Consider the following 14,167-nt stretch of genomic DNA (forward strand, 5'->3'; position numbering starts at 1 on the left):
TCGCTCAGCATTATGTCCTCAAGGTTCACCCATGTTGTGACATGTGTCACATCGTTCCTTCTTACTGCTGCATCGTATTCCATCGTGTGTATATACCGCATTTTATTTATCCACTCATCTGTTGAAGGACATTTGGGTTGTTTCCATCTCTTGGCAATTGCGAATAATGCTGCTGTGAACACTGGTGTGCAGATATCTGTTCGTGTCACTTTCAGACCTTCCGGGCCTTGTTACTTGTTAAGCCCGAAGCGACTTGAGATGCGTTTTCCTCGAGGACTGGCGTGCTGCTTCCTGCGGTGCTTGGAACTGCAGAGGGTTCTGACACGCAGGCTGGGCCTCGTCACGTCGCAGTTACAGATTCTGCTGAGCGTCTCCTTCTCTGGTGTCCGGCATTCCTGCCTGTGCACCTTCCGCTCCCCTCCCCTCGCAGCTGGGCGTTCCCGAGGTGAAGATTGGGCCCTCTGCTCTCTCCGTTTTCCCGCCTGGGGGCCTGAGCAGGCGCCCCCGTCCAGCCGGCCCCAGGCCCCTGCCCCTCGCTGTGCCTATTGCACAGTCCCCCTGTGGAGCCACGTGCCGCACGGGGCTTCCTGGGGACACAGGCTCAGGCACGGCCAGGCCCCTGGCAGATGAGCGCTTCATCACTTCCTGGGCCCACGGGAGCAGGGGAAGGGGGCCCATGGTGGCCGGTCTCCCCGGGAGGCTGCTCAGGCCGGGGTCCGTGGGTGGCAGCTCCGTGTCAGGGAGGGAAAGCGAATCTCCACCATTTGAGTGGGGCATTTATCCCCCCTGGGGGCGGGGGGCCTGCCACTGAGAATGCCTGCCTCAGTTAGCATCTGGGACCACTTGCTTCCGGTTTGCAGCTGTAAGATCCAGTCAGACCTTCTCCTTAGACTTGCCATCTGCCCTGGGTTGTGGATTGGAAGCAGCGTGCAGCAGAAGGGGAGGTGGGGGTGGGCGAGGGCTTCGGGGTGCGTGTCTGTGACTTCCCTTCCTCCTCGCCGACAGAGCCCTAGTTCTGTCTGGGGACACAGCGTGCCCTGACTTTGCAGCTGGGGTGGCCAAGTGATGCAGTTCTGGCTGCAGAGATGTAAATGGGAGTCTGAGAGGGCTTTGTGGGGGGACGCTGTCCCTCTCCTGATATAGGGGCCACACCCTCCCTCCCAGCTCACCCCTCTTCTCCTTCCTGCCTGGGATGTGGAGGGAGCCTGGGCGCGTGTCCGATGTTGGGGGACAGAGGGCGGTGGGAGCTGGGCACGTTGACCTGCTCTGCGGGCCTCGGTGCTTCCTGTTCTAGGAGAAAAATAACCCCCTCCCTGGTCAGAAACCACAGTGGTTCGGTTTCAGTTCCGTCTAGCCCAGTGCACCCCTGACTTGTAAGCTTGCTCAGACCCTCCGAGAGTGTCACGTCTGTTCCCAGCTGTCTGAGGGGTCGGTCAGCCCAAGGGGCAGTGAGGCTGAGCTGACTTTGCTGTCACCACTGCCCCCACCCCACTCATTGTCACCTCTCTCCTCTGCCCGTGCTGTCACCGAGCTCTCCTCCCTCCTGCCCACTCGCCACGTCTGCTGCCTCTCAGGCCCGGCATTGCTGCTGCCGGAGGCCCTTCCCCTCCTCCCTGCTGCCACTGCCCTCGCCGAGGCCCACGGGGGCTTCTGCCAAGAAACCCCCAGCCACCTCTCCAGCCACTGTGTCCCTGGCGCCTGCTGCTCCCACAGTGATTTCCCTCCACCTGTGCCATGTTGCCCTCTTGGAGACAACCGTCAAGGGCTTCTTGGTGTCGTCTGTGACCTTCTGCCACCTTCCACCTGTCTTAAGTCAGGCTCCCTGGAAGCAGAGCCTGGAACAGGTATCAGGGGCCTGTGATTTGTGGCGGGAGCTCTGAGGAGAGAGGGAGCTTGGGGTGGTGAGGTGGGGCCGGAAGAGGGGGCGAGCACAGCTGTGCTCTCCGCTCAGCCCTCGGGAGCCCCTGGGTTTGCCTTGCTCATGGGGTGCTTCTACCTCGGGGGTGGGGGGTTGCCTTCTGAACCTCTCAGCCGCTCACTGGCCGGGGGTGGAGGGCAGATGGCAAAAAAGGGAGCAGCTGTTATCTGTTAGCAGCCTCTGGGTGGGGCACCAGCCCTGGGCCTCCTGTACAGCGGCCATAACCCTGGGGCCCCCCCACAGCAGCCACAGCCCTGGGGCTCCTGACAGTGTCCACAGCCCTGCCCTTAACTCCTGCCTGCACCCCCATCCTGCCACCCCACTGCCTTGCTTCCTTAGCTGTGCCCAGTAGCCTGCTGTTCCCCAAACCAGTCAGTCATTGCGTGCATCTCCCATCCTTGCCCCGCTGCCGTCTCCATCTCTCCCTCTGTCCCGGCCCCTGTCACGCTCCCCTCTCTCAGCAGCCCTGCTCTGTAGACAGGTTTGCTGGGTGCACGTCCCCAGGCTGCCTTTGTCTGGAGGGCAGGCCCTCTGACTTGCCTTGTTCTCCTCCCTCAAGCGGAGTTCCTCATCTAAACCACAAAAACCCAAACCTGATTCCAGCAACTGTCTTCTTCACTCTCCTGAGGGTACAGCATAACTGGTACCAGGCTCGGTGCCAGGACAGAAATTCATTCCTTCCAGGCGCTGGCTGCCACAGGGCCGAGCCCTCCGGGACCTGCTGGGAAAGGCCAGCTGGACTCACGGACCCTCCCGCGGGAGCCCCGTCCACACCCCTTCCCACTGCCCACCACGCCACGTGCATTTGGTTCTCTAACACCTCAAACCCACAGTCACCATCACCCAACGACATGATCGATTTCTGTTCCTGTGTCTTTCTGTAATGGGAATCCCAGACTCATCTCTGTGAGCCTCTTCCTAACTCATCTTCCTCTCTGAACTTCTCAGTGGGCCACTGTCCCCCCCCTCCTGCTCAGGGCCCCCCTCCTGGGCCTCCCGCTTCGCTGTGTCCCCTCGTGCTGCACCCCAGCGTGTGCTGCAGCTGCCAGTCTTCCTGCTCTCCTGCTGGAGGGCCTCCCACCCTCAGAAACCTCTGCCTGTAACCCCTTGGGCCTCCATGTCAACTTCTGAGATGACTGCTCACTGCTCACTTCCGGACAGTCTGCTCCAACCACGTTGCTTTCCTCACTGCTTTCTCAACTTCAGGTTTTTGTTTATAGCAAACTATTCCCTGGCATGCTGTGATGGTTGGGTTCATGTGTCAACTTGGCTAGGTGGCCCAGCTGTCTGGTCAAGCGGGCACTGGCCTGACGATTGCTGTGAGGATATTTGAGGCTGGTTAATGAACCAACGGGCTGGTTTGTTGGATCATCAGTCAGTTGACTGCGGCTGACTGATGACTCATCAAGGGGCCTGCTTCCACAGTGAGAGAATGCAATTGGCTGGGTTTGGTCCAGGTGATCAGTTGAAGGCTTATAAGCGGGACGGTTAGAGAACCTTCACTACTTCTTCGGCTGCCCAGTGAAGCATTTCCTGGGGAGCTCATCGAAGTTGCCGGTTCGTTTCCTGAGGAGTTCATCGAGCACGTTCGTCAAAGATCCCAGTTCATTTCCTGAGGAGTTCGTGGAAGTTGCCAGTTCGTTTCCTGAGGAGTTCGTCGAAGTTGTCGGTTCGTTTCCCGAGGAGTTCATCGGACATCTTCCTTGGAGTTGACAGTTTGTTGATGGCTCTGTAGAATTTGGACTCGTGCATACCCACAGTTGCGTGAGTCACTTTTACAATTTGATAATCAGAGACATCTCTCATTGCTTCTGTTTCCCAAGAGAACCCTAACTAATACAACTTGGTACCGAGAGTGGTTCTTGAGAAACAGAATCTTAAAATGGGCTTTTACAATTTTTTTCTACTCTGATTAGATTCAGAGGCACTAATGACTCTATTTCCAATAATCAAGAGGGCACTGACAGTCCATGGCATGAGTTGGCAAAGGAAATACGCAAAATAGCACCATTTGATTCTCCTAATCATACTCTAGCACGAAGCAAGGCTCTGGGTGACAGTGTTTTCGACACTTCCACGGAGTTTTGCAGTATTAAGAGGTATAATGATGTTGGCTGGCTGCTCTTAGATACTTTGGATACAGTTGTAAGAGAAAGAGATGAGCTAAAGGTTTCAAATTCAAAACTTAAACGCCATATGACAGATGTAAAGGTTTCCATGTGTGCCCGGAAAGAAAATCTTATTTCCTGTGCCTGCAGACTGGAAGTTTCTGAAAATCAGACACAGTCTCTCGTTGTGCGAGTAGCACATTTACAACGTAAACTAGAATCTCAACCTCTCGGGGTGTCTGCTGTTAAAGTAAAGGCATTGATTGGAAAAGAATGGGATCCGGAAACTTGGGATGGGGACATATGGATTGATAATAATGGCAGTGAGGACATTGGAACCCTGGATTCTGCTGGGTCATTGTTAGATTTACCTGTAGAGGGCTGTCCTGGGGAAACAGCTTCTCTGCCTCCAGTCTGCCCTAAGGAGCCTGCCACCCAACCCCCACCTAAGGAGATTAACCCTTCAGTGCCTGCTAATCCTGTAATCACCTCCCCTGAGGAAGCAACCCTCACTCCTTTGTCTGGAGAGACTAATCCTGTTTTAAGAGATGAAAATGCAACAGAATGTCCTGAGGTAAATGGCTTGAGGGATAATTCTAACTCTTTTCATGACCCACCCCCACCACCAGTTTTTGCTTCAAGACCTATAACTAGGCTCAAGTCCCAACAAGCCCCAAAGGGTGAGGTACAAAGTGTGACCCATGAGGAAGTACGCTATACTCCAAAGGAACTGTATGAGTTTTCCAACTTATACAGACAGAAACCAGGGGAATATGTGTGGGAATGGATATTGAGAGTGTGGGATAATGGTGGAAGGAACATAAGGTTGGATCAGGCTGAATTTACTGATATGGGCCCACTAAGCAGAGATTCTGCATTCAGTGTTGTAGCTTGAGGGGTTAGAAGGGGTGTTAACAATCTGTTTGGGTGGTTGGCTGAAACATGGATCAAAAGGTGGCCGGCATTACTGGAGGTTGAAATGCCAGAACTGCCCTGGTACAATGTGGAGGAGGGGATTCAAAGGCTTAGAGAGATTGGAATGTCAGAGTGGATTTATCATGGAAGACCTGCTCACACAGCCCTGGAATGTCCAGAGGACACACCTTTTACCAGGACTGTGAGGAATAAATTTGTGAGACTAGCTCCATCATCCCTGAAGAGCTCTGCAGTCGCCCTTCTCTGCAGGTCAGATATTACTGTAGGAACTGCTGTCACTGAACTGGAATCCTTAAACACAATGGGGATAATCGGGTCCTGAGTCAGCAGAAGCCAAGTGGCTGCAGTTAATCACCACAGACAAGGTGGGCATGGCTACCAGAATGGAAAACAGGCTCAAAGCAGCAATCAAAATAATATGACTCGCAGAGACTTATGGTGTTGGCTAATGGATCATAAGTACAAAGTAGTAAAATAGATGGGCAATCAACTAAATTCTTGTTTGAATATATAAGCAGAATTATTCTAGGTCACGTGAACAAAAGTCTCCCTTGAATTACAAAAACAGAGAATCACGGCCCCTTAACCAATTCCCAGACTTGAGACAGTTTACAGATCCAGAGCCCCTTGAATGAAGGGAGGGCCAGGTACCCTTGGGAAAGGACCCTGTTACACTGCCAAAAATTTATACTGTTAATCTTCCTCCCAGCCTTCCCCAGGGGGACCTACAGCCTTTTACCATGGTGACTGTGCATTGGGGAAAAGGAAATGATCAGATATTTCGTGGATTATTAGACACTGGGTCAGAAGTGACATTAATTCCCAGAGACCCAAAATGTCACTCTGGTCCACCAGTCAGAGTTGGGGCTTATGGAGCTCAGGTGATTGATGGAGTTTTAGCTCAGGTCCATCTCACAGTGGGTCCAGTGGGTCCCCGGACCCATTCTGTGGTTATTTCCCCAGTGCCGGAATGCATAATTGGAATAGACATACTCAGCAACTGGCAGAGTCCTCACAATGGTTCCCCGACTCCTGGAGTGAGGGCTATTATGGTGGGAAAGGCCAAGTGGAAGCCACTAGAACTGCCCCTGCCTAGCAAAATAGTGAACCAGAAGCAATACCAGATTCCTGGTATGCAGCTATTGATGTGGCAAATGCTTTTTTCTCAATTGCTGTCAGCAAGGACCACCAGAAACAGTTTGCATTCAGCTGGCAAGGCCAGCAGTTTACATTCACTGTGCTACCTCAGGGTTATATCAACTCTCCAGCCCTATGTCATAATATTGTCCGCAGGGATCTTGATCGTTTCTCCCTCCCACAAGATATCACACTGGTCCATTATATTGATGATATCATGTTGATTGGACCTAGTGAGCAAGAAGTAGCAACTACTCTAGATTTGTTGGTAAGGTATTTGCATGGGAGAGGATGGGAGATAAATCCAACAAAAATACAGGGGCCTTCCACCTCAGTAAAATTTCTAGGTGTCCAGTGGTGTGGGGCCTGTCGAGATATTCCTTCTAAGGTGAAGGATAAGCTGCTGCATCTGGCCCCTCCTACAACCAAAAAAGAGGCACAACACTTAGTTGGCCTCTTTGGGTTTTGGAGGCAACATATTCCTCATTTAGGTGTGCTACTCCGGCCAATTTACCGAGTGACTAGAAAAGCTTCTAGTTTTGAGTGGGAACCGGAGCAAGATGAGGCTCTGCAACAGGTCCAGGCTGCTGTGCAAGCTGCTCTGCCACTTGGACCATATGATCCAGCTGATCCAATGGTGCTGGAAGTGTCAGTGGCAAATAGAGATGCTGTTTGGAGCCTTTGGCAGGCTCCTACAGGAGAATCACAACGCAGGCCCTTAGGATTTTGGAGTAAAGCTTTACCATCCTCTGCAGATAACTACTCTCCATTTGAGAAACAGCTGTTGGCCTGCTACTGGGCCTTAGTAGAGACAGAACGCTTAACCATGGGCCACCAAGTTACCATGAGACCTGAGTTACCTATCATGAGCTGGGTGTTGTCGGACCCACCAAGCCATAAAGTTGGGCATGCACAGCAGCACTCCATCATAAAATGGAAATGGTATACACGAGATAGAGCTCGAGCAGGTCCTGAAGGTACAAGTAAGTTACATGAGGAAGTGGCCAAATGCCCATGGCCCCCACTCCTTCCACCTTATCTTCTCTTTCCCAGCCCACAGCTATGGCATCTTGGGGAGTTCCTTACAGTTAGTTGACTGAGGAAGGGAAGACTCGGGCCTGGTTTACAGATGGTTCTGCACGATATGCAGGCACCACCCGAAAGTGGACAGCTGCAGCACTGCAGCCCCTTTCTGGGATGTCCCTGAAGGACAGTGGTGAGCGGAAATCCTCCCAGTGGGCAGAACTTCAAGCAGTGCACCTGGTTGTTCAATTTGCTTGGAAGGAGAACTGGCCAGAGGTGCGTCTGTATACTGATTCCTGGGCTGTTGCTAATGGTTTGGCTGGATGGTCAGGGACTTGGAAGGAACATGATTGGAAGATTGGTGACAAAGAAGTCTGGGGAAGGGGTATGTGGATAGACCTTTCTGAGTGGGCAAAAAACATGAAGATATTTGTGTCCCATGTGAATGCTCACCAGAGGGTGACTTCAGAAGAAGGTTTTAATAACCAAGTGGATAAAATGACCCATTTGGTGGATACCAATCAGCCTCTTTCCCCAGCAACTCCTGTCATTGCCCAATGGACTCATGAACAAAGTGGTCATGGTGGTAGGGATGGAGATTATGCATGGGCTCAGCAACGTGGACTTCCACTCACCAAGGCTAACCTGGCCACAGCCACTGCTGAGTGTCCAATCTGCCAGCAGCAGAGACCCACACTCAGTCCCCGATATGGCACCATTCCTCGGGGAGATCAGCCTGCTACCTGGTGGCAGGTTGATTACATCAGACCACTTCCATCATGGAAGGGGCAGCAATTTGTTCTTACTGGAATAGACACATACTCCGGACATGGTTTTGCCTTCCCTGCACGACATGCTTCTGCCAAAACTACTATCCGTGGACTTACAGAATGCCTTATCCACCGTCATGGTATTCCACACAGCATTGCTTCGGACCAAGGAACCCACTTCACAGCAAATGAAGTGAGGGAATGGGCACATGCTCATGGAATTCTCTGGTCTTACCATGTTCCCCATCATCCAGAGGCAGCTGGGTTGATAGAATGGTGGAATGGCCTGTTGAAGACTCAATTACGGCGCCAACTAGGTGGCTGTGTATGCTCTGAATCAGCGTCCACTCTATGGTGCTGTTTCTCCCATAGTCAGGATTCATGGGTCCAGAAATCAAGGGGTGGAAACAGGAGTGGCACCGCTCACTATCACTCCTGGTGATCCACTAGGGATATTTTTGCTTCCTGTCCCTGCAAGTTTAAGCTCTGCTGGTCTACAGGTCTTGGTTCCAAAAGGAGGAGTGCTTCCACCAGGAAACACAACAATAATCCCATTGAACTGGAAGTTAAGGCTGCCACCTGGCCACTTTGGGCTTCTTATGCCTCTGAATCAACAGGCAAATAAGGGGATTACTGTAGTGGCTGGGGTGATTGATCCTGACTATCAAGGGGAAATAGCACTGCAACTACACAATGGAAGTAAAGAAGAGTTTTCCTGGAATACAGGAGATCCCCTGGGGCGTCTCTTAGTACTACCATGCCCCGTGATTCAAGTCAATGGAAAACTGCAACAACCCAATCCAGGCAGGACTACCAATGGCCAAGAAACTTCAGGAATGAAGGTTTGGGTCACCCCACCAGGCAAAGAATCACGGCCAGCTGAGGTGCTTGCTGAGGGTAAAGGGAACATGGAATGGGTACTGGAAGAAGGTCGTGATAAATATGAACTACGGCCACGTGACCAGTTACAGAAACGAGGACTATGATGACATGAGTATTTCCTCCTCGTTTTTGTTATGATTATGTTTGTATTTGTCTGTAAAGGAAATATCTTTGCTTTCTTCTCTGTCTTATCCCCTTATCAAATGGCATAAGCTGTAACGTTCATTTTGAAGGTATGGTTTTAGGTGATGCTTACAACTGCCAAGTTGACAAGGGGTGGACTGTGATGGTTGGGTTCGTGTGTCAACTTGGCTAGGTGACCCAGCTGTCTGGTCAAGCGGGCACTGGCCTGACGATTGCTGTGAGGCTATTTGAGGCTGGTTAATAAACCAGTGGGCCGGTTTGTTGGATCATCAGTCAATTGACTGCAGCTGGCTGATGACTCATCAAGGGGCGTGCCTTCCACAATGACAGAATGCAATTGGCTGGGTTTGGTCCAGGTGATCAGTTGAAGGCTTATAAGCGGGACGGTTAGAGAACCTTCACTTCTTTTTCGGCTGCCCAGTGAAGCATTTCCTGGGGAGCTCATCGAAGTTGCCGGTTCGTTTCCTGAGGAGTTCATCGAGCACGTTCGTCAAAGATCCCAGTTCATTTCCTGAGGAGTTCGTGGAAGTTGCCAGTTCGTTTCCTGAGGAGTTCGTTGAAGTTGTCGGTTCGTTTCCCGAGGAGTTCATCGGACATCTTCCTTGGAGTTGACAGTTTGTTGATGGCTCTGCAGAATTTGGACTCGTGCATACCCACAGTTGCATGAGTCACTTTTACAATTTGATAATCAGAGACATCTCTCATTGCTTCTGTTTCCCAAGAGAACCCTAACTAATACACATGCCTTCGTTACTAAACACACACACACACTAGCAAGGTTTTTCCCAGAGCAACTTTTTTTAATTGTGTTGAAGTCCAAATTACCAGTATTTTCTTTATAGATGACATATTTGTGGTCAGCTCTAAAATCTCTGCTTAACACTAGATCTTGAATATTTACTCCTACTATTTTTCTAATTTTTTAGTTTTATGATTTACATTTAAGTTCATGATCCATTTTGAGATAACTTTTGCCTAAGATGTAAGTTATAGGCCTAAGTTCATTTTTTTCCCCAATTGCTCCAGAGCCGTTTTTTGAAAATGACTTAGTCCATTGAACTGTTTCTACTTCTTTGTCAAAGATCACTTGGATATATTTATGTGGATGTATTTCTGGGTTCTCCATTCTGTTCCAGTGATTAATGTGTCTATCCTGGCATCAATGCCCAACAGTCTTGATTTGCTATATAAAGTATTAAATCTAAACACACACACACACACACACACACACACACACGTCTATGCACATCCACCTCTTGTTTCAAGACCTTCCTGAGCAGCCCCAGGTGGAGGGGGCAGGGGCTGGGGGGTGGCTACACCTGGGCTGGAATTCTCAGCTCTTCCACCTGCCCATATGTAGCCTTTGACAGGTGAGTGCAGGCAACGAAGTGGATGATGATAATGAATATCAGTGTCACACCCACTCTTGGCACTAGTAATTGCACAGTTAACTTGGCGATTCAGCATGTTTTGCTTTGTGGCATCTTGTCTACTTTTGTTTTCAGTGGACAATTCTCCACTTTTAGAGTTACTGCAGGTTCTACGAATGGATGGGAAGCTGTGGGCCTCACTCTTACGTATCTTCCTCAGGTGCACAGGCCTTAGTGAGCTTTCACCATCACAGTGTCACCCCTTGTAAGCTGCATGGCTATACAATCATCTTCAAGAGTCAAGGCTACTAGGTTGGAGTTTGATGGTTTCAGGTATTTACTTCTAGCTGTTCCAATGCATTAAAACCTAAAAAGGGTTATGCATATAGTATGTAAGAATGTCCACTGGAGTGACCTCTCGACTCCATTTGGAATCTCTCAGCCACTGAAACTTTATATCGTTTCATTTCGCATCCCCCTTTGGATCAAGAAGATGCTCTCAATCCCACAATGTCGGGTTCAAATTCATGTGGTGAGTGGTTTCAATTTGGAGAATCTGTCGATGGCATCCTCCTTGCTAATTCTCCAGCTAATGCTACACTGCCAGGCCAGAGCAGGAGAGAGTGGGAGCCCCCCAAGGCAAAGGGCCTCTGTCCTCATTGATTCATCCAGTGATTCATTCTGCAGCTTTCTGGAAGCTCCTTTGGTGCTTAAGCAGAGCTGCTTTGATGCTTCCCCAGCATGGGGATGACTCTGCCCCTGATTCCGCTAAACTTGCTGCGTGTCGACGTTCCCTGTCGTGGATCTCCGTAAATCTGTTTTCTCCAGCTCAGCAGACACGTGGTCCTTTCACAGTGACCAAGCTTGTCATTTTGTTTCTGCTTTTTCATCCTTAAAGGCTTGAGTTACAAAACACTGTTCTTAACAAGAGATGTTTGGGCAAGATTGTCCTAAAGAGATGATCCACAGTTCCTAAAAAAGATTTTGTTTGGGTGGTTTTCTAGTAGCTTTTCATCTTAATGTAGGGATTTTTCCCCCAAAATGAAAATTTCTCAAATTTTTCAAAAATAAAAGTAGTAACACACAGAATCCAGGTAGTATAATAAAGAATACAAGAAGTTATTAACTCACCCACAGTTGCCCCTTCTATTGGTAACACATAGATATACCTTTTCCCACACGTCTTTATACCCCTGTATGCCTATGGATATGTTCTGGTAGTTTTTGTTAGTCAAAAGTGCAGTCACCATTGAAATTAACAGTGCCTGATTATTCCAGTGGTTGGTAAGGCATGTGATTCAGTGTTGATGTAATGGAGACTTTCATTGCAACGCCTCCTCCATCAAGCAGAAAATCAAAGAGAAAAGATAATGGAAGAAAACTAGAGAGCACAACTAGGTCTTCAAGAGGGGTCTTGAGGCCACCAGTTGGTAAGGGAGAGGCTGGGAGATGTAGTTTGCAGGCTTGCAGCCCCTGTGGCCGAGAAGGAGAGAGAGAGGCGGAGGTAGAGCCGAGAGCCAGAGACGAAGCCCGCGTTCTACCCAGTCCTCTCACCACCAGCCTTGCTCTCTGAGTCCTGGTGTGAACTGAATGTCATTCTGGGCACAAAGACACGAGCATCTTAGAAACTTTACTTTAATGTATGTGCTGTTCTAGGTTCCCACCACTTGGCTGAACATCTATTAGGTGACCACAGAGTTCTGGTGTTCACAAACCTTCCAGGGTCCCAGTTGTTCTAACGTCTCCTTTAAGAATTCAGCAAATTCTTAGCAAAAGCTTACCCAGGAGGTCCTTGGCACCACTTTTTAAAACTTCCCAAATAGAATGATATGTAACTATAAAAGTTCCTGCTCTCTAGTGCTACCCAGTTAGAACATAGAATTAGAGTAGGGGGAGAGACTGTTTACAGTAGTAAAGACAAATAGTTGAGAGTCAGTTTAGTTTGAGATATAAGATTTTTTTCAAAGAAAATGGCAAAACCCTTCTGGGGGAAATAGAGTGAAGGAGATAAAACTTCCTTTAGGCTGAAAGATTAAATGTAGTAAAGACATTTTTTCTTTTCTTTTTTTTAAATTTTTTTTTTTATTAGAGAGGTTGTGGGGTTACAGAACAATCATGCATAAAATAAAGGATTCCCATACACTACCCCACCACCAACACCCTGCATTGGTGGGGAAACATGGGTTACAATTGATGATGGCACGTTTTAATAATTGCACTGTTTTTTATAACAGTAGTAGCCAGCACTTCTTGAAAGATTCTGTGTTCTAGGCCCTGTGTGAAGCAATTTGCATGGATTACCTCATTTAAAAATACCCAAATACACAGGCCTGTAAAATAAAGGCATTATTTATTTCTTCATAAAAAATTTATCATAACAACAACCGGTACCTGTTATAATTATCAAAATTTTTATGTGCTGTCTCGGCATCCACCTCTCTGTGACTGAGCCACTGGCTTGGACACTGGCCTCGGGCCTAGTTGATCAGCTTCCAGCCCTGGGACAGAAATTTCCCCTAGAGCCCAAACCCACACCTGCAGCCACTGCCAACATCACCCACACAGCTTAGCCCAAACCCACAGCGGTCCCAGATGATAAGCTCACCAACCCCGCTGCCCTTGGACCTCCAGTCCCTTCCCCTTTCACGCGTTTGCTTCAAACTGTCCAATCCTTGATTTCCCTGGGGAAATCAACCAACCTCTAGCCTGAGACCACAAGAAAGACACAAGCCCCAGGTCCTCTGCTCCGCCTGTGTGCTCCCCGGCTGCTGGTTGAGCCCCAAGCTGATCACACTTCCCGTGGACCCCTCACGGTGCCTCCCTCTCTCTCTGGGACCGGTGAGTGGCACACCACTGCTTTTTCCATGCATTATGGCTCGGTTTCCCTCTGCGTCACACCTGACCTCCGCCCGGACCCAAAACTAAACTCCAACTTAATTCAGAGCAGTGCCTGTGTTAGTTAGGGTAACTTTGCTTAAACTAGATGGAAGTTTGTTTTTCCTTATGTCACAGCCCAGAGGTGGAATGGTGGCCCTCCCCTACCTGGCTGGCTGCCTGGGGTCCCAAGCACCTTCTCTTGTTGTGCCACCATCCCTTGGGAGAAGTCCTCTCTGAGTGGTCCAAAGGGGCTCTGCGCATCTCAGCATCCCAGCATCCCAGCATCCCTGCATCCCAGCATCCTAGCCAATGGGAAGAGGGAGGATGCCAAGGCGTGCATCCTGGGAGTTGTACGCGTCACTTCTGCTCACATCCCATTGGTAGAAGATAGGCACGAGGCCACACCCAGTCTCAAGGGAGGCTGGGAAGTGTAGTTTTTATTCTGGGGAGGGGCTGCATGCCTGATTTAAAATCCAGAGTTCTATTAAGTTGGGAGGCAGGAGAAAAACTGCTGTGGGGGAGACATATCTCTTTCTCTTATAATACCCCCTTGGGATATTATTTAGAACTTGACAACTTGAGAGAGAAATTAATTCAAAAGGATAAGTAAGCAAACATACCCAAGAAGAGTTCTTTTTTTAAAGAAATATTTTTTAAATTGCCATATTCTTTTTTTAATGTAACACTTTCTCCTTTTTTAATGTAACTTTTTAAACTTTTTTTTTTTATTTTGGAAAATTTCAAACATACACCAAAATAGCAGGAATTGTACAGAAAACCCCAGTACCTGTCTCCCAGCTTCAGCAGTTAGCAATTTAGAGCTGGTTTTGTTTCATGTATTCTCCCGCCCACTTATTTCCTTCCTCCTTTTTTCATTTTTTATGCAGACCTCAGATACCACATCATTTCGTATGTAAATATTTCTGTATGTATCTCTAACAGGCTTTTTGGTTTAAAGTTTAAAAATTAAATGTTTCATTTAGAGATGACTGTAGATGCAAG

General features: G+C 49.0%; 1 protein-coding gene across 5 annotated transcripts in view; it reads left to right on the forward strand.

The window, feature by feature from the left end:
• ST3GAL5 (ST3 beta-galactoside alpha-2,3-sialyltransferase 5) overlaps positions 1-14,167 on the forward strand; it is a 52,212-nt gene that overhangs the window by 14,555 nt on the left and 23,490 nt on the right. The window contains exon 1 of one of the 5 annotated variants that reach the window (XM_037806894.1): positions 1,416-1,844. The exons of the other annotated variants lie outside the window; for them this stretch is intronic. The gene's annotated coding sequence lies outside the window, so the exon portion shown is untranslated. Of the gene's footprint in view, positions 1-1,415; positions 1,845-14,167 lie in introns of those variants that run through there. 5 annotated transcript variants of the gene reach the window in all.

This window comes from Choloepus didactylus, chromosome 17 (assembly GCF_015220235.1).
Source record: "Choloepus didactylus isolate mChoDid1 chromosome 17, mChoDid1.pri, whole genome shotgun sequence".
Taxonomy (NCBI): domain Eukaryota; kingdom Metazoa; phylum Chordata; class Mammalia; order Pilosa; family Megalonychidae; genus Choloepus; species Choloepus didactylus.